Here is a 21,368-nt window from a genome sequence, read left to right as displayed (position 1 = left end):
AGACTTCGTACATACCTGCCTCCTTTTTGGAGGGTGAAGAACTAGTGATGGCTTTCTCATCGGTCCATTTATAATGATTTTGAGCCATGTCTTCAATCAGGGCGTATGCCTCCGTATAGTTCTTGTTCATTAGAGCTCCACCTGCAGCTGCATCAATAGACATCTTAGTGGTATAAGACAAGCCATTATAAAAAGTGTGGACTATAAGCCACTTCTCTAGGCCATGGTGGGGACAAAGTCTTAGCATTTCCTTGAAACGCTCCCACGCCTCATAGAGAGAATCCCCATCTTTTTGATTGAACCGTGTGATTTGGTCCCTTAGTTTAGCAGTTTTAGATGGTGGAAAGAATCAGGCAAGGAATGCTTGCCTCATTTGATCCCATGAAGTAATGGAACCGACTTCAAGAGAATGGAACCAAGCGCTAGCTCTATCCCTTAAGGAAAAGGGAAAGAGATGAAGTCTTACGGCCTCTTGGTTCTCCTTTAGGGTTCCACTAATTCGTAGGAAAACAGAGATGTGAAGATTGGGATCCTCGGTGGGGGATCCCGAAAATTGGTTTTGCTGCACCAAGTTAAGTAGGGCAGGCTTGATTTCAAAATTGTCATCCTCAACCGTTGGGTACACAATAATAGCTTGTGGCTCAGCCGTAGACGGCGTTGCATACTCTTTGAGTGTGCGATCAGCCATGGTGGTATTATTTCGTGTGTCTCTCTTTCGTTTATACAAATACCTTTCGATCTCGGGAATTATTACCACTCGATTTCTGGTTTTTCGCATAAAAAATTGAGAACCCAAGAAGTTAACGATAACAGAAAAATAAAAAGATAAAAATAAAAAGAAAAAGAAAAGAAAAAGAACAAGAGAGACTTCTAATCACTAAAGAAAAGTTAATTAAATTAGTTAACTTCCCCGACAACGGCGCCAAAAACTTGATATGCCAAACCGCAAGTGCACGGTCTATCGAAGTAATAGTAGTAAAAGAGTATCGTTCCGCTAGGGAGTTGTTCAATTCAATTAACTTTTAGAAAATGATTAGAGGAGAAGAAAGTTTATAAAAAGGAGGTTTAGTTGGCTGAAGTTAAATAACAATAATATAAAAGAGCCTTGGGATCATTGGTTCATCGTAACGACGAATCCTTCACAAACAAGCCTTAAACTTATAATTCTACGTTAGTCTTAATTTCTAAAGACAAGTTTCTCTTTAGCGTATCAAAGCTTCTCTCGAAGTCAGTGAGTGTGTTCCTCCAACAACCACACCTATTCTCATGGGTGATTGTCTTTGGAACCCTTGAAGATCGAAACTTTATGTGTCTCAAGGTTTGCTAGACTATTCTCATGTTTCACAAACCTTGTCTAAATTCACTTGTTCGAATATCAAAGCTCCGCGTTCGCTTCCACAGTTTGATAATGGTTAATTCATGTTAAAGCGGTGAATTTAGATTATAAATTAAGGTAACATATAATTAGGGTTTAAGACTTGGTTTGATTCGGATTACGTCATTAGACTTATGCAACAATCCCAAGACAAAGAAGTCTACTCACTCATGTTCATCGTAGACATGGGGGAAGAAGAGAGAAAGCAATAAAATAACAAGAAAGTAAATAAAATAAAAGATGAATTTTATTATGAAAACAATTGTCACTATTTGATTCCAAGAATAAAGATGAATATTTGTGATGGAGAGCTACTCTATTTATAGCTTTACAATCGACTTAAAATCGAAGCAACTATAAGGGTATTCCGGTAAAACAAAAACAGGGTAACTTGGCCTTCAAGCAAAAGCAGCAAAAGTAGTCCTTGGAGGTGGCACAGCCGTGCCACATGTTGGCACGGGCCGTGCCAAGCTTCTGACTTGGGGGCTCTATATTTTTGTTTCAAATCTTCCGTATTTTCGCTCCAAATCAACTCCAGACTCCTTTCTTTTGCTCCAAGACACCTTCCATCATATATTCGTTCCTGAAATATAAAATATGCAATTGTAGTAAAAAGATTCAAAAAGGAAATAATATTGCAATAAAATAAATTCAAATCTAAATAAAACTAAACTAAATAATGCATGAAAATAGACTAAATATAGACTCATCATGAAGCTTTCTCATATGCTCCTCTTCTGGTCCCTGTAGGATGTAAACAATTTAATCATCAAGATCGAGATATTATATGAAGTTAGAACACACTTACTTGGAAACCATGATTACCGGATTCGCCGAGATTTGAGACAAAGTCTTCCTTTGCCTTTCACATGCTCCGAACTTAGGGCTTTCGATGGGGCAAACCGCTAATGAGCAGAATTGTCAGAGTGATGGCAAAGGGGACCTAGCCTCTCTATTTATAATCGTGCAACCCTAGGCACCACCCATCATGGGCCTAGTGTTTGGGCCTAGACTATGTTTCTACACAAATTAGATTAAGTGCCCAAAAGCCCAATATTTATTGATCACTTTTATTAGGGCCTAAGCATCATCAAATGGATCATAACATCAGTCCATTTTTATTAAAACCAAAACAAACAATTGATTGTAGCCCACAAAATATTAGAAGAAATTCTAACATTCTCCCACTTGGGCAAAATCAATTGTGTATTTTAAAAATAAAAATTTAAAAATAATTTTTAAAAATGACTCTCGGACTGATAACAAACTTCCTAACGTGGCCACTACATGATCCCATAATGCAACACTTAATAAAGACTCCGTCCAACTAAGAACTGAATGATATCGAATCATGGCGGTAGTTATATCCTTAATTGATACAACACCTTCCATGGTTACAAATATCACCAATTCCGTTGATTAGTCATCTGTGTAGAGTGTAGCAAGAAATGATATGTCAACGTGATCATCGACCATACTATCATTTTCATTGTTGGTCCTCAATTTCTCTCAATGCCCTAAAGCCAGAGAAATTATGTGATTTCGCTCAAATGCTTAAAGCCAAAGAAATTATGTTATTTCTCTCAAATGCCTTAAAGCCAAAGAAATTATGTGATTTCTCTCAAATGCCTTAAAGCCAGAGAAATTATGTGGTCCACGGAAAACCACATTGCCTCAGCTCCAAAATAGTGTCAATCACCGGCATAGTGATCCCAACGACACTGATCTCTAATTTTCACACATAATACATCAGCTCCAAAATAATGTTAACAGCCGGCATAAAGATCCTGTCAACATTGAGCTCAATTTTTTTTATTTTTTTTACATGTAATGCCTCAGCTCCAAAATAGTGTCGATCACCAGCATAATGATCCCTTCAACACTGAGCTATAATTTTTCACATTTGATATTTGATATATACAAGAATTCATCTCATCATCAATAATTAAATTGAATGGAAATTCACATCAATATATCAAAGAAAAGAAGTGAAGAAAAATTCATCATCACAAAATTGATAATATAAAATTCAAACTCCCACTAACCAAAGACATCAAATGAATTCACAATATTCATGTTATTCAAAGTGACTCTTGAAAACAATGAATCAAAGTCATTTGGTTAAAAGAACAATTAACGTCAAAGCTAGGGAGCCAATCAATGTAATAAATAATTTATTACTATAAATTATAGGAGTTGGGGGCCACTAATTTCAATATTGACAATTTCTAAGGGTTAAGAACTGCTAGTTGTAACCATGGGTTGCAGTAAATTTTCTTATAATGCAATCCACACAAGTACCTGGATCATCAAACTTTATGAGAGGTAGAATATTTACTTTCATTAATTTCTCAACCCTTTCCCCAATAAATATGATCCAAGTGCTTATGCCATAAAGTAAAGGATGTCTTCCTCAACATTAGACCTTATAGCAACAAAAGTTTTGACAACGAAAGACGAAGTAAGGTTATGTGAAGTCAAAGACAACTTATACAAACCATCAACAAAGATCTAGGGAGTCAAGAACCATCTACTAGAGACAATTTATGTAGATGAACAAAGGATGAAACAAGGTTTATGTGAGTTTAATCTCAAACTTAGTTTTCTACCTCCAAGAGTAAAACTAAAACAAAGTTGCTCCAACAAGGTAACGCAAACAAGATTCATCCTAAACAAGATATTTTTCTCAAAACAAGTTCAAAACTAGAATGTTAAATTATGGTGACATCTCCCACTGACTGAAATTAAGTTGACATCTCCCACTGACTTCACAGTTGCTCCTAAATTATAACATTGTCATATTTTCACGTCCAATAACTTTTCATTAGACACATGGAGACCAATATGGTAAGGTACTTTAACTTGTGAGTCATCTCCCACTTACCAAAAGGTTATTTCAATTCATGCATGTTCTCCTAGAGGCAACTCCGAATCTTACTTCCATTTCTTACGGTTTGACTCGTTTATGATCTCGATGGAAGCAAAACAATCATTCATTAATAAGGAAAAAATGAATGAATTAAAATATGTCATAAGACAAGATATAGCTTAAAATAAACAAGCTATTATAACGAGACCAATATAATTGTACAATCACCTTTGGGCAGAATGCACAAACTAAGGTCAAAGCCCTAGCCAAAACCTCAAATGAGTTAATCTATGAGGATACATTGAACTTGTGAAATTGTCACCTTTGGGCAGACAAATTCTTTGGTTCAACATATACTCCAATAACTCTATCTCATATAAGTTAATCAATGAGCATGCATAATAAAAGCATAACAATTATCCTTTGAGGAAATATATGAGACAAAACATGAATGCATCAAAATATATCATTTGACAAGATATAGCTCAAAATAAACAAGCTATCACAATGAGGCCAATATAATTGTACAATCACGTTTGGGCAGAATGTACAAATTAAGGTTATCACCCTAGTCAAAACCTCAGGTAAGTTAATCAATGAGCATGTATTGAATTCAAAAATTTGTCACCTTTGGGCAGGCAAATTCCTTAGTTCAAAACATTCTCCAATAACTTATCCCAAATAAATTTTTAATTATATAATGCAATAACCACCTTTGGGCAGGAAACTACATGTTACAATTAAAAACATTACTCAAACTACAAAAGGAAATGTCATCAATCAATCAATAGAGGCGGTTCCACTTTGGTGGTAACGACCTATATTAACGCAAGAAATTCTTTTTGCATAGGAATCAATTACTCTTGTCAAAATATGACACAGAAAAATTATGCATCATTTAAATGCATCTAAACTGGTCAATATCGTTTCAATTTGCATTCATTGTAATTTTGTTTGATACGATGCGGTAGAATAGTACGTTAAAAGCACATAAAAGAAAATCAACATATAATTATGTGCTATCTTTTGTAAGAGTACTATTACCGCTAAACTCATAATCTTATTAACAAGTAATGATTTAAATCAATTACCTACGCAGCAGAAATATATGAGACTTGAATTTCATCACAATTGATGATAAAAGACAAAAGAGTCACAAAAAATATTTAATAAAAGACTATAATATCCTCAATGTAAGTCTCCATAATAAACAAAAGAGTATTTTTCAACAAAGGATATTTGTTTCTCATTTATAGATAATTGACATGTAAGATTCTCCCACTTGATGGAGAATGATAGTTGGATTATCAGTCCAAGACTTTTAAAATATTTTAAAAAAATATTCAACTATATTCTCTATCACACAATGGTCATGTCAATTAATATTACACCAACAGGATATGTTCATCCCTTATATAATAAGAAAACAAGTGTAATCAAATCAATAAAAGGAATTTAAATTAATTAAACCATGGCTAACCTCAAAAGGTGTAATCAATTCTCCTTGTATGTGGAGTCATTAAGCTTCGATGACTTAGAGAAAATTCCGCACAATTTGGCATATTGTCATCTCAATTGGTTCATAATTCAACAACAAACCAATATAGCAAAAGAAAAAGACTCTCATAATACATCAATAAAATACAAGGATAACAGTTTTTGATTGCCTTCAGAATTGCTCGAAAATTATCTTTTATGATATTCCACAATTGAGCATTCAAATAAGAACAAGACAACATATAATTTAATAATTATAAATTCATATACATTGATATTTGGTGCTATGATTGATAAAATTGTGTGTAATGTAATTTTACAATTACAACACTTTAATAGAATAATTCACTTCTATAAAAGAGAATATATATCTCACAAAAAAAGATTTTACATATTTCACAAAATAAAATTTATTGCCATAAATAAAAATGTGAAAACAATGTTTGGAAATTATTTCCAATCAAATTACTCAATTTTTAAAACAAATCAATCCACCAAAATCAAATCAAATCCTTTTGAAAATGCAAAATTTGATCCATAAAATATTAATCATGGTCAAATCAATCCACCAAAATCAAATCAAATCCTTTTGAAAATGCAAAATTTGATCCATAAAATATTAATCATGGTGTTTCCTTCCGAATTTAAGATAAAATAAAATTATGCATGATGGAATATTCATATAATAATCATGCCAATATTTATTCACATTAGATGCACATGCACAATGAATCACAACATGTGAAATTTGTTTCAAAACCGCAAACCTTGTGGCAACAGAAACAAATATAACATCAATTTTTATTGACAAAAACAACATCAAAAGGAGTAGCACAAAAAATACATGGTCTTAATTTGAACATGACTACTCAAAATTGTCTCTGGATCCACACATGCAATTGTAATTCAATCATGATAAACATATTTTTAAAGCAACTTCAATCTATGCATAAACCAAATCTCAAATCCACTCAAATAATAGAATAGAAACTATAGTCATATATAAAGGAAACTATCCATAAACTTAACAGAAGAAGGAGTCACACAAAAATGGATCAATTTACCAATTTCACATGTATTAATACATCTTTCACACATATAAAAATAATTTTCTATTTAAGAAAATAAATGACTCAAAATCAATCGATATCCATATCCATTTTAGGAACTTAAATTCAAATATAAGATGAGAAACATATCTTTGCCGGGCCATATTTATATATAAAGGTTAATAAATATGACGTCACTTTTGTGACATTATTTAATCAATTCATCCCAAAATTAAAACAAAACATACCATTAGAAATAAACCAAAGTCTACCATGTATCAAGAGACCAAATTAATTTCACACACACGTAACATTATATTGGATTATATGCCAAATAGGTCCTCATAAAATTAAAGTGAAAACATTGACAAAGCACACATACATGGATATGGAAGCCGAAAAAACAATCAGGATATTAATTCAACTTTATAAATCCACATAAATCAGGATATTCATTGAATATCACAAGGTTTATTGTTTCAAAAGTTAGGGAAACAAACAACCACTAAATATCAAATCAAACAAAAGAAATTTACCTATATAACCTGATTGTGCCGAACTATATCCTTAATTTAAGGAAGAAATAAACAAGGTAACATATTTTAAAATCAAATATAATGATTTATTTCAAAAATATGATATGATCTGTTTCAAAACAAAATCACAAATCCACCTTTTCTTCGCAACAAACAAAATACAAATAAATTGCAGACAAAATTCAATCGAAATTTATTTTCATGAGTATACACTCTTTTAAAGTTTAATCACTCACAAGAAACGCAAAATACAAGCAAAACTAACCTTAGAATAGTTTGGCAAATCATATATCCATAGAAATTTGGGTTCGTAGAAATTAATATGATTGCCAAAATAAAAAAAATAAAGAATAAAAACCACAAAAAGAATCGGAACCACGATAGGATTAAAAAATTAGGATTAGTGCTTACACAAAAATCATGAACCACAAAACTTATGTTGCATAGATGCACATAAATCGAAGACATCATATCAATCGAAAGGCTGAGAATACCGTAAATTGACATGAACACATGTATAAACGATAGTTATTGGCATCAACGATACGATACGTAAAGCGACACAAATAAAAAATAAAAAAATCTATCTATGTGATGCCGTCCAAAAACTTTAGATGTTAGGGTTCTAAATCATATAATAGTAGGCTCTGATACCACATGTAAATAATTTAATCAAGATCGAGATATTATATGAAGTTAGAACACACTTACTTGGAAAGCATGATTACCGGATTCGCCGAGATTTGAGACAAAGTCTTCCTTTGCCTTTCACATGCTCCGAACTTAGGGTTTTCGATGGGGCAACCGCTAATGAGCAGAATTGTCAGAGTGATGGCAAAGGGGACCTAATGAGCAAAGGGGACCGTGCAACCCTAGGCACCACCCCTAGTGTTTGGGCCTACACTATGTTTCTACACAAATCAGATTAAGTGCCCAAAAACCCAATATTTATTGATCACTTTTATTAGGGCTTAAGCATCATCAAATGGATCACAACATCAGTCCGTTTTTATTAAAACCAAAACAAACAATTGATTGTAGCCCACAAAATATTAGAAGAAATTCTAACATAGGAAGCACTTCTTTATGAACATCAGAAGCTACAGGCTTAAAAGTCTTCTGCTGCTTTGCTGCCTTTTGTGGCTCAGTCTGAGTATCTTTTGATGAAATTTTCCTCTTCCTGGATGCTTTCCAGGGTTGGTCAGGATGATCTGGGACCATATCCCATGATATTGCTATACCCGTTTTTTTTATAATGTTGAGCAATGAAGTGAGCTAGCACATCTGAAGGGTCTTCCCTGGAAATGGGTGGGAAGTCATCCATTAGTGCACTCTGATTCAGACTTGCTTGAAAGTTTTGTTCAGAAGTGACTACATTTTTCTTCTCAATGATTTTCATGTAGCCTAGGGTCATTCCAGACAATATTCTCTCTGTCCAAGTCCCTAAATCTTCATCAAAAGCTACTCCAACATGTTGTAGCGTCTGAAGCAACTTCCCCTGATGGAAAATCTCAGAAAGTAATCTAGTGTAAGTCACATTTATTTTTCCTTTAATTCCTTCTTTGATGGAACTACATAAATAGTTGAATATATATGCAGGAGGTTGATGGGAAACTTTTTGATCAGGAAATGCATGAAGTGTTTGTGATCCTAAGACATGTAGTTTGTTCCTCCTTCCCTTGGTAAGAAGCACATCAATACCAACTTGCGCAGAACCCTGTGTTCATTCTTCATGTGACTTTCCTTCTCAGACTCCCTTCCTTCATGGAGTGTTGAGTAAATTTTGGAACTCCAATCACTTTTCTTGTATGTTCCTACCACAAACATTCCATTACTTCTGGCACTAATCACCTTAGCAATAATTTATTATATGATTGTGACCCTGATTCCCATCACAGCTGACCTAATTTCAGGTACTGAAAATTCTTCCAGACCCATTTATGCCCTTGTATTCCCTTTTAGCTTCTTGTTCTCAGACACATTTTGAGCTTCCTCCCTAACAACAACCTCTTGATCGTAAACTTTGCTTTTGACCTAGAAGTCATTTACTAACTCAGTGTAGGACGATCCATTCAACATATTGAAGAAAGGCATCCAATTCTGATGCTCTATGTAGTGTTGAATGTCGCAGCCGTTTAGCTTCAGAGACTCGAAATCCACTACATTCTCTATTATCATACTCAAATCCTACTTGCTTACAGTCATCGTTCTTGGCTTGATGAAGGTTGTAGCACCAGATTCATTTGTGGGTTCCGTTTCTTTCCTTGCTCTCTTTTGGTTTTTTTGTTGCTTTTTATTTTATTTTATTTTATTTTCTTGCTTTGTTTTTCTTGTTTTGGTTTTTTCTTGTATTAGAAGATTTTGGTATATGCCCCCCTTATTCTTTTGTTTATGTTTCTTGATATCTAAATATTTCTAGGGTATTGCAGTTGGTTCATCATTTGCAGCTCTTTTTGCTTTAAAAATATATTTGTCACTTTCATTCACTTTGTACTCATTCGAAGTCATTAGATTGTCAAATTTGTTCATGCCATTGCTTAGGGGCCTGTTTTAGACCATACAAAGATTTGTCTAGCTTACAGACCTTGTTTTCTTGTCCATGGATCACAAAACCTTAGGGTTGTTCCATATAGATTTCTTCTTCTAGTTCACCACTTAAATAAAATAGTTTTCACATGCATTTGGTATACTATCAAGTTATGAATAACAATTAAGGAAATTAATACCCTCATGGATTTCTTTTTCAAAATCCATTTACAACCAATTGGATTGCAAGAGACTTCTAATTGATTCTATTTTGAACATAACATGGTGCGTTTACTGCTTTTGCCCAGAAGTACTTAGCCAAGTTATTTTCATGAATCATGGTTCTAGCTATTTCTTGTAAAGATATGTTCTTTCTCTCTACAACCCCATTTTGTAGTGGAGTTTCAAGAGAAGATAACTCATGGATAATTCCATGTTTTTCATAAAAAGATTCAAATGGCTCATTTTCAAATTCACCAACATGATCACTTCTGAATTTTAAAATTTTCATTTCCTTTCCAAACTGTACTTGAGTGCGGAAGTTACTAAACACAACATATGCATTATCTTTAGTTCTAAGGAATTTTATCCAAGTCCATATGCTATAATCATCAACAATAACTAATCCATATTTGCTTCCATTGATTGATGTAGTACTTAATGGTCCAAACAAATCAATGTGAAGTAGTTTTAAGGGTCTAGAAGTAGAAACAATGTATTTAGATTAAAAAGAAGATTTCACAATTTTTCCTTTCCGACATGCACCAAAGAGTGCATCTGAGTGATAGTCAATGTCTGATAGGCCTCTAACCAGTTGTAACTTAGTAAGCTTAGAGATTAATCTCTAGTTAGCATGTTCTAACCTTCTTTGCCACAACCATTTCTTATCGCTCACTGATAAAAGACAAACTACCTTGTGATCAGCCAAATCTGAAAAATTCATTTTATAAACATTGTTCTTTCTTTTAACTTTGAACACTATGGATTTGTCACTTTTGTTGATTTGTCATGTGTCGTGAGCAACCATTGCTCAGGTACCATGATCTCTGGTTTTCCTTTCCTATGAAGCATATCTGTAGCATAAACAATTTCAGACTTAGGTACCCATATCTTTTTAGGTCCTTTATGGTTAGTTCTGAAGGGTTTAGTCTTCTTTTGTGCCTTGTACTTGAAGTTATGTGGCTTATGTTCATTCAAGACTTTAGGTTTAATACCACTTGGTCTTGAATCCCATGTAGCAACAATAGTTTTCCTCCTTTGATCCTTAAACTTTAAGACTCCAGACTCTGAGTTAATCAGAACTTGAGATTTAAGTTCTGGTCTCTTTAGAATCTGAATCTTTGAAGTCTTAGGTCCAAAGTTATTCACAACATTAGACTTAGGAATCTTTGACATTGAAATGTTCATAGTCTTAGAATTAGAATTAGAAGCTTCAGGTTTTAACTAGATTACAACTGTCGTTTTATCAACTTCTTGCACAAAATAAGCTTTCAATCATTCCTTAATGTAATCAGAACAAGAATTTGGATTAGCTTCATTAGGTTTCCCTCATGTGAAGCCAATTCCTTCACCATTGGTTCTGTATATGCTATAAATCATGGAAGCTACCTTGCTCATGTCAATTCCAGTCATGATAAAATTTTCAAGAACAATTTTTTGTTTACTTAAAGGTTTTTCATTAAACTTATCATTTAGTTTTAGAATAAGATATTTGAGTTTCTTCTCATAATTTTGAACAATGGAATCATAACTCTCATTATCTTCTTTTAACTGCTCCATGTCCAAAAGAGTTTTCTCATGTTGTCGCATTAGACTAACATATTTCTATCTTAACTCTTTTAACTCTTTAGATCTGGTTTGATAATGACCGAGAAGCTCTTTGACAGATTCAATAAGTTCAGATCTAGTTAATTTAGAATATACCTCATCTTCATCCTCAAAGTTTGTTCCAGATTCTGCATCAGAAGTCACTATAGCTACCAATCCCATAACCACATTAGCTTCTTCTTCAGCTTCATCGTTCTCATATTCTGATTCATTGTCTAGATCTTCCAAAGTATCCATCAGACTCTTCTTGATTTGCCTTCTGAAATTGTTGGATTTGAAGTTTTCTTTCATAGTTTTATCCTTTGATTTCTCTTTTTGCAAATCAAGACAATTAGAAATGAAGTGACCAGGTTTCTTGCAGTTGAAGCATCCCTTCTGATCTTCTTTTCTTGAACTTGATCCTTTGTAGCCACTGCTTCTTCTCAAGACACTGAAGTCTTTTGAAGAGCATATCCATCTCTTCAACTTCTGGATCTTCTTCAGGACCTCCAGCAGGAGATTCATCTTCAGATTCATTAGCTTTGGGAGCGTTTGAAGACTTTCCTTTAGACTTTAGTGCTATAAATTTTGATTTCTTCACAAGTTCTTCTTCGTTGAGCCCTATCTCATGACATTTGAGAGAGGTTATAAGATCTTCAAGACTTAGTGTGTTTAGTGTAACACTCTAAACCCTCAAAGCGATAAAACGCGAATAATACAAGTCATACTTCTTCTATAAGTTCAAAACATAGATAAATAATTTTTCAAAACATCGCATCGAAATGTAATATCATCACATCTCAACAACAACTAAATAAAAATCTCCAAGTAGCTACGCCATATAGTTATAATACATCACCAAAATAAATCAGACATCTCAACATACTGAGTGATGAAGATCTCAACAAGTCATAAAATGAAAAATAACAGACAGACACCACTAATCAGAGCCTACACACTAAGACTCTGAAAGCAAAAGACGAGGTAGCTCCAAAGCTAGCCTCCAACAACTTACCAATCAAAGCAAACTAAACCTGCACGCCGTTTACTCATTCATAAGAATAAGGCAGGTGGTCAACCAAACGACCACTGAGGGTTAGATAACAATTCATAATTAAAGCATAATCAGATAAAAGTAAACGACATAATTTAAATTCACATGATTATTAAACGAACAAGTATACAAGCACAATCAAGCAATGCATACCATTCATCTTTTTCCATCAATCACCAAAATTTCACCAATGCACATATACACAAATTTGCATATCCAAGTATGACTCGACTCACCAAATAATCATATGCATGCAATGTTATAGACTCATCTAGATGCATGTCGTACCATTAGGATTCCGGAGATAATTTTAGCAATAGCTGTCACCTTAGGTCGCCAATTAGCAAGTAAACTCCTTAGAATCTTCTTCACATGATCAGCAGCTACATAGCTTTTCTTCAGAATCTGAAGTCCAGATACTAGAGTCTGAAACCTTTAGTACATAATCTCAATGTCTTCATTCTATTTCATCTTGAACATTTCATATTGCTGAACAAGCATAGTAACTTTATCTTCTTTGACTTTCTTGTTGCCTTCATAGTTGGAACACAAAGATGCAAACATAGCTTTAGCAGTAAATTTGTTACTCATCTTCAAGCATTCTTTGTGAGGTAGAGCAACAACAAGAATTCCTCCAATCTTGTGATGTTTCTTGTAGAGCTTCTTATGAGTAGCAGTGTGTTTCTTTCTATCAACAACTACACCTTCTTCATCCAAAACAAGATCAACACCATCTTCAAGAATATCCCATAATTCTTCATCTATGTCATTGATGTGACTGTACATTTTGCTTTTCCACCAAGAGAATGCATCAGGATCACCATTGAACATAAGAGGCTTGTGTGAACCAGAAGACTCGTCATAGTACCATAATCATATGATACAACAACACTAGAGTTTCCAGCATCACCAGAAGACAAGTTTTTCTCAGATCTTTTTCGTTACACTGTTAAGTGCTAGAACAACAGAACTAGGCGCTCTGGTACCAACTGAAGGTGAGATAAACACAATAAGAGGGGTGAATTGTGTTAGTTTTTTCTTCTTTTAAACGAAGTCCAGAGTATAATAGAGTTCAGAGTCTGGAAAAATGTTCAGAGTCTAATGCAGCGGATATAAAAGAGATAAAGAGGGAGAGAGAGAGAAAAGAAAGAGACATAAGCAATTATTCTAGTTCCTTCCATAATCCGGAAGTAGTCTCGTCCCCTTTGTACTTCCAAGGAGGTTTTACTTTAATCACCCAAGATTACAATTGCTCAAGCACACAAGCAAGAGACTTCAAATACTCAAGCACATAAGCAAGCGATTTCCTATGCTCAAGCACAAAAGCAAAAGACTTCCTAAGCAAACAAATTACAAAGAATAAGTTTGGTTTGAACACTTGATATACAATCAGTGGTGTTCACACTACAAAACAGTTCAGACTCTAAGACTTAAGAAATTCTAAGATATGAAAGTTGATAAGAAATTCTAAGTGTTTGATGCACAACAATTTCAGGAGAGTTTTGAGATGATCTACTATCACAATAATGATTCAAACGAGCTCTACAATTTTCCTGATCTACTTTCTATCATTTATAAAGTATTGTTTTTATTCTATTATTATTTCACTATTCTAAATCTATTCTACATTGTTTATTTTTAATTTAGGAATGTGACAGACATTACGTGTAAGTTGTTTATTTAATTTATTTGTTAATTTTATACCGTTATTATTTTCAGTATTCAAATAATTCTAAAAAATATTAAAACAGTTAAGTAATATTCTTGCTTAAAAAAATTTATATCCTAATTTGAAAGCAAAATCAATATAATCTATATAATATAAATTTACCACCTATTCCAACGCCTCTTCTCTTCTTTTCTTGCCAAGTGTCACCATTTTTAAAGGTTTTAAGGTTTCATTCAAAGAGCGACATGTGGCGCTCTAATCTTCTTCTATTCTAATGTTTTATTTATGGAAATGTTATAATTCAATATTTTTTTTGGAAGACCAATTAAATTGTGTTATTATATGTTATTTTTTTATGGAAATGTTACAATTCAATGTTTTTTTTGGAATACCAATGATATTGTATTATTATATTATTTGTATAATCGTGTAATGTAGTGTTTAGTTATCATATTAAGGAATGAAATTTTAACGAGATTGTTTTATATAATATGATATTTCAGTTATAACATGAAAATACGTGCAGAATAAATGAAAAATATCGTTGAAAATAAAAGGTTAACCCACGCTGATATTTATCCCTGTGCTAAAAATATGAATATTGTTTTATCCTTGTGCCAAGTATAGTGACCGTGATCCACCATATTTTTTTTTAATAAATTTCGTTGCATATTTATTTTAGGAAAGAAAAAAAAAATCGGATACTTTATTTTAGAACAGAATTTTTTTTTGGAATTTGAGGTATTTAATTGGCATTATGATATGAAAAAAGAGTTTAATGACCATATATGATTGGTATAAATTAACTTTACATAAACTGACACCCCATTACAGTAATTTCTTGTGTAGTAGCATCTTCTATATATATAAACAAAAAAAAACACCAATATATTATTCCATTAGTTTTTTTTTTTTTTTGAAAAATATTATTCCATTAGTTATATCTTACATATACACACAAAAAAAATATCAATGTAGTAAACTCAACAAATATACACACCCTTTGGTACGTTGCTACGTCCCAATATCTTCCATCCTTGATATATTTGTGCGCTAAACCAACGTGATCATAACAAAAGTGGCACGATATAGTGATGTAGCAAAAAAAAATTGGATACTTTATTTTAGGAAGGAAACAAATTTGGAATTTGAGGTATTTAATTGGAATTAAGATCATATATGGGTGATTGGCAACAAATATGAAAAATATGATTTCAATTGATTTTATTTAATGGACTTGCTAAAATAAACGTTTAGACCTTCCCTAAAAAAAAGAGCCTTAAACCAAAAAAAAAATCGGAATTGCTTAATAGCTAAAAAAATAAATTATTTCAAGGTCTTTCCTCTTTTTTTTTTTTTGGTTACCAAGGCTTTTCCTCTAAAATCACAAAAACCATTAAACAAATTGAATCACGTAAAATTCATAGTCCTATTTAGCACGCTGATATTTATCCTGTGCCAAAAATATGAATATTGTTTTATCCTGTGCTAAGTATACTGACCGTGATCCAACCATATTTTTTTTTTAAGAAATTTCGTTGAATATTTATTTTAGGAAAGAAAAATAAAATCAGATACTTTATTTTATGACAGATTTTTTTTTTGAATTTGAAGTATTTAATTGGAATTAAAATCATAAATGGGTGATTGGCAACAAATGAAAGATATGGTTACAATATGATATGAAAAGAGAGTTTAATGAGCATATTGTTGGTCTATTTAGGTATGTCGGCAACCATGTCTATTTAGGGTCTATTTTTTTTTTATTATGAAAGATATGTCGGCAACAAATGTGAAAGATATGGTTACAATTATAAAAGTAGCACGATATAGTGATATAGCAAAAAAAAAAAATTGGATACTTTATTTTAGTCTATTTAGTTTTTTTCAAATGCAATCATTTAATAAAAAATATATATTATATTTTGCTTAATAGTTAAGATATGAGCTCAAATTTGATTGGTTAAGTTACATGTTGTTGTTTTACGTAATTATCCTCTAAAAGCTATTATAAATTAGACCCTTTGGCCAACACATTCTTCACACCACAACTCCTGTTTTGCTTATCCTCTAAAAGCTATTATAAATTAGACCCTTTGGCCAACACATTCTTCACACCACAACTCCTGTTTTGCAGTTGTCTTTCACATCCCTTTCTTTTTCATTACGTAATCTTCGTATCTCTCTGTCAAGCTGAAATGGCGCCAAAGATCGACTTGATTTCTGATATATCCCCTTCCAAAGAAAACTGGAATATCAGGGTTCGAGTCGTTCGCCTTTGGTTTGTGAGGGATATGAAAAAGGATCAACTTCCTTACTCCTTGGAAATGGTTCTAATGGACAATAAGGTAGTTTGATTCAATTCGTTTTTAGTTTTTATCTTTCTTTTTTTTTATCAATAATTTTTTGTTTTTTTTTGGTCAAAACAATTTTTTTTTTGTTAATGTCGTGTGTAGCTATATCAAGGACTTCAGTTTTTTATAAAGCAAAGAGCGTGTGTAAACACTAAATTTTTAATTTTTTATAAAGCAAAGGACTTCAGTTTTCAATTTTTTATGAAAACTTACATTTGGTCAACACTAAATTGATTCATTTTATTGCTTACATAAAAAACTCTTAGATTCACCGTGTAAGTTTTCAATTTTTTTATTTCAAAGAGCGTGTGTAAACAAATCACAATTTCTTGACCTCAACCGTTGAACCTAATCCAAACAAAAATACGATCGGTTCATTTATATATATATATATATATATATATATATATATATATAAAACAGCGTTATATCAATAATTTTAGTAATTGTATCAATAAATTTTTGTTTGGGTCCTTGGAATTTTATTTGTTTATATACAATTGATTGTTTATATTTTTTTTGTCCGGCTGTTTTTATTTTTCGTTCTTCTATTATTTTATCCCTAATTGTATTAGGTCATTATCCGTAATTGTATTGTTCTCTAAATTAATCATATAACTTATTTATACTATAAAATGTTTTGTTATCTAATTTAAAGTTTTTTATTTTATTTTATAGGGTGACCGAATCAATGCGTCTGTTAGACGTACTCTCATATACAAGTATGAGAAGGAGCTGAAGGAGGACCGTGTCTTCTCTATTGGAAATTTTAGTGTTGCTTCTAATGTGGGATCGTATAGGACGGCGAGACACCTTTATAAGATTAACTTTCAGTATGGTACAAAAATAAAACAATGTGATGATAAGTTTGTTCCTGCTGACATCTACGTGATCGGTGATCCTCGCGAAATCTTCCTAAGTTTTTTCTTACATTGCATCTACTTAATTTTTTTTTAAAGACTCAAATTAAAATATATTAAACACTTTATTCTCCAATCAATATACAAGATATGCATTAATTCCAACATTTATCCTTTTCTATAGTCAATCACCTTTAAAACAACATAAAAAATCATCTTTTTTTTTTCAAAAATAAAACACATAAATTATTTTAATTAAAGGTAAATAAGTTGTAGAAACTTTGAAATGCATCAATCAAGGCAATCACAAAAACAGAAATTCATTGAGTATTTTAAATCACTGGAGAATAACTTATGCATTTGATCTATATATTATAGTGTTATCTTCAGTTATTCAATGAACCTAAAAAATGATTTTTTTCACACTAGCGCACACACCCTTAGCCAAGAAGAAATGCATCAAATTTTTGAAAATACCAACGCTATATTAGAGCGGTCTTTAACTTCATAGGGAATTAATCCTTGATAAAAATCATGGGATTGACTTTCTATTGTGTTTGATAGATCAATTCATTGCTATTCTACTCATGTATCTTTCATGATTTTTTAAAGTTGCAATTTTTGGGGTTGTCTTGATCCAATATATAGCACCTATTCTCACACAGTAAGATGTCGAAACATGACCTAATTTCATTGTTATTCTGTAACACCCATACCAGACGTATCTAGAAAGTCTGGCACGTGCGTTAATATTAGTACTGGATACATTAAAATATACAACAATTAAAAACTTCGAATGAATAATATTTACATCAAGTTACGTTCGTATAAATAATAATACAATACAACTCATCCATACATAAAAATACATCCTTGATGTCCATGACGTCCTGCAGCTTTACGAACGAACCCTTGAAGTAATATCCATTCGGCTTCGAACATGCATAAACGTCCTGCTTATCTGAAACAAATAAGGATTGGAATGAGACATAATGTCTCAGTGAGTTCCCCTAAATCCTAGGCTATAGGCAACCTCAAGGGAAACCTACGGTCACCACGTGTCTAAAAATACAACCTGACGGTTGATTATACGTGTGTGGGGACTTGCATACTTAGACGGTCGTGCATACTAGGGCCGTCCTAGTCTTATCTCACTTGTTATAGGCTTCACTTCCTATACGTGTCATGGCGGTCGAGGGGAAACTAAAACCGCAATGCCAAGAATACGCTCTACGTATCAAGGCCTAACATACTATGATCATGACACCATTCTAAACCGGACGGTTAGGGGAGACCTAGGACCGTCATCGGAATATCTTTCTCTATTTGCTCTAATGCATAATACAATGTTTCTAACACGTATCATATCTTGCTATCATACTAGTTTTGACGCTCTACGTCTATGCTCTACTATTCTTGACGATCTACGTCAAGGTTTTACTAGTTCTTGACGACCTACGTCAAGGCTCTGTGACTTATCATAAATATATCTAATAAATATGCATAGTCAAGTTCATTCATAAAGTTAGAGTTTAACAATCAAACATTATCTGAGTTCATTTTACGGAAAGCCCCGAGTGGAGTAACCCCGAGCGCATTCCCTATCTATCCGATGGAAACCTATCTAAGGTATAACCAACGGCACTCCTGCAGTGACGTGCGGGATCCTTACGGCTAACCCCGTTTCACCTAATGGAAACCTCTTGAACCAACCTAATGTGGACACAAGAGACACGACACTACCTCTTGCTTACTAAGTGACATGCGGGTTCCTTACGGCTAACCCCGTTTCACCTAATGGAAACCTCTTGAACCAACCTAGTGTGGACACAAGAGACATGGCACCTTAACTTAAAAGTCTTGATCTAAATATATGCATGAGTATTAAATCTATACTAGCTATCTCTTTTACCCCGGATGTCTATACGATCCGACTAGAGGTAAACTATGTGCTTGCTTAACCTTCTATGTGAAGAGATATCTAATCAATTCACGTCTTGCCATACCTGTATGACACTTAGATCTTATGCGAAGATAATATTCTATATCACTTCGCGTCTATTCAAACATACTACTCATGTCTAGCATTCTATTCTCTTCTAACTATTCTAGTTCTTGACAAGCTATGTCAAGGCTCTACTTTCATCCCATGCCTAGTTCCTTGCTACCCGAATAATTCGGCTAAAACTCTCTTGAGCCATCCTTGTAATACATGCTAAGATTGCCATGATTAATGATGCAAGGATCAATTGACGATGCGTGCAAAGTTTCAATAATTACTAGAGACCGAAAATGCCATAAACCCAAGTTTCATGCCGTTTATAAATTCTATGATTTGATAAAGCCAAACTTGTTCCAGTAGAAAAATAAGTGAAAACAGTGAAAGAACACTTCGAAACGATCGCTACGGACCCCCACACGACTGCCCCCAAGCACCCGAACGCAGAACAACGCGGAGGTTGTCCTGTCTGGGGCGCCTGGCGCCAGGAGTGGGGCGCCTAGCGCTGGCTCCCTGTGTGTGGGCGCCTAGCGCCCTTGTACAGGCGCAGCGCTGCGATTGTTGCGTTTTCGGTGTTTTCGGCTACGGGTTTTCGCCGTTTTCGACCCAAAACTCGTCCAATTCGACCCTGTAATGCATCAAACTCATACAACAACATGTATAGCATCATTTAAACATAACTCATGGCAATTTTTAACATATAATCAACTAGAATTGGCTTGGGGTGCTAAAATTTCATTAAAACTAAACTAGCATAAATCATTATCCTTCACAAGATTAAACAACCCCAAAGGTGGGTAATCTATCTATGGAACTCACCTCTAATGTTTGCACTTGATTCCCAAAGCCTCCATGTCCTAAGCTCAAGAATGCCAAAACCCTTGCTCTTGGTTCAACACAAATCCATGGCTTTAGCTCATCAATCCCACTTCTTCCATGCTTCTCTTTGTTTCTTGATCATGAAGAACCACATCATGCACAAAATCATGCTTCTACTTCCAACATAACCAAGACCCTAACCTCTTGAGGTTCTCTTGGTGAAAAGAAAGAGTAGTGGTAACAATCCAAACCAAGCTTCCATTCTTCACTATGATCTTGAAGAATCTTTGCTCAAGTATGTATAAAGATGAAATCAAATTCTTGGATGACAAGGAGAAGAGAGGAAGGCGTGAAAGAGGAGAGAAGGAGGAGAAGAATTTCTTTCCAAAACCTAGAGAGAGAAAGAAGAGTGGAAAGTGAGATATTTTGAGCCAAAATCAAATAAATATCTCTCAAACGTGCAATTACTAAATTGCCCTTGCTCCAAGCGTGTTTAATACGACACTGATACTGAAATCGTATTAAGCTAACATCCCATAAAATATTTCCATCACTCTTATTTTCCATGAACTTAAATCCTCTGGCATTATCGTCTGGTAATATTCTGATACTGACAGGCGGGATGTTACACTCTACCCCCCTTAAAGAAATTTCGTCCTCGAAATTTAGAAATCATCTACCAATCGCTGCGACTAAAACCTGTCTTCTTTGGTTTCAGTTATACTAAATCTGATCAAACTCACTCCGTAGAGTTTCGAAGCATACTTTCCTTATCAATACATGTAATTCTTCCTCTTTCTTATTCTGCATATGATTGAATATGGTCTCTTCTATCTTACCATCTTTATCAAAATCACAGAACTGTCTGAGAAGATAGTGATTAAAACTAACCTTTGTTATAGGAGGATTGCTTGTCTCGGATCTATTCCTTCTCTGCATAGCATGAACTCTGCAT

The 21,368-nt window shown here is 33.5% G+C and overlaps 2 long non-coding RNA genes and 1 other non-coding gene across 3 annotated transcripts; 2 read left to right on the top strand and 1 right to left on the bottom strand.

Annotated features, from left to right (window-relative positions):
- Window positions 1-218: 218 nt before the first annotated feature.
- On the top strand, window positions 219-325 carry LOC146938031 (small nucleolar RNA R71). Its single transcript, XR_015033670.1, has one exon. It is a non-coding gene; the product is annotated as a small nucleolar RNA R71 (small nucleolar RNA).
- A 16,215-nt stretch (window positions 326-16,540) lies between these two features.
- Window positions 16,541-17,778, top strand: LOC146938030 (uncharacterized). Its single transcript, XR_015033343.1, has 2 exons — window positions 16,541-16,729; window positions 17,414-17,778. It is a non-coding gene; the product is annotated as an uncharacterized LOC146938030 (long non-coding RNA).
- Window positions 17,779-18,370: 592 nt separating this feature from the next.
- On the bottom strand, window positions 18,371-20,802 carry LOC146938029 (uncharacterized). Its single transcript, XR_015031100.1, has 2 exons — window positions 20,414-20,802; window positions 18,371-18,556 (listed from the first exon to the last, which is right to left on the bottom strand). It is a non-coding gene; the product is annotated as an uncharacterized LOC146938029 (long non-coding RNA).
- Window positions 20,803-21,368: the final 566 nt, after the last annotated feature.

Source organism: Medicago sativa, chromosome 3 (assembly GCF_051527215.1).
Source record: "Medicago sativa cultivar Bolivia chromosome 3, Bolivia_mono, whole genome shotgun sequence".
NCBI lineage: Eukaryota > Viridiplantae > Streptophyta > Magnoliopsida > Fabales > Fabaceae > Medicago > Medicago sativa.
The sequence above is the reverse complement of the archived record's forward strand: the minus strand, read 5'-3'. Positions and strand labels throughout refer to the sequence as shown.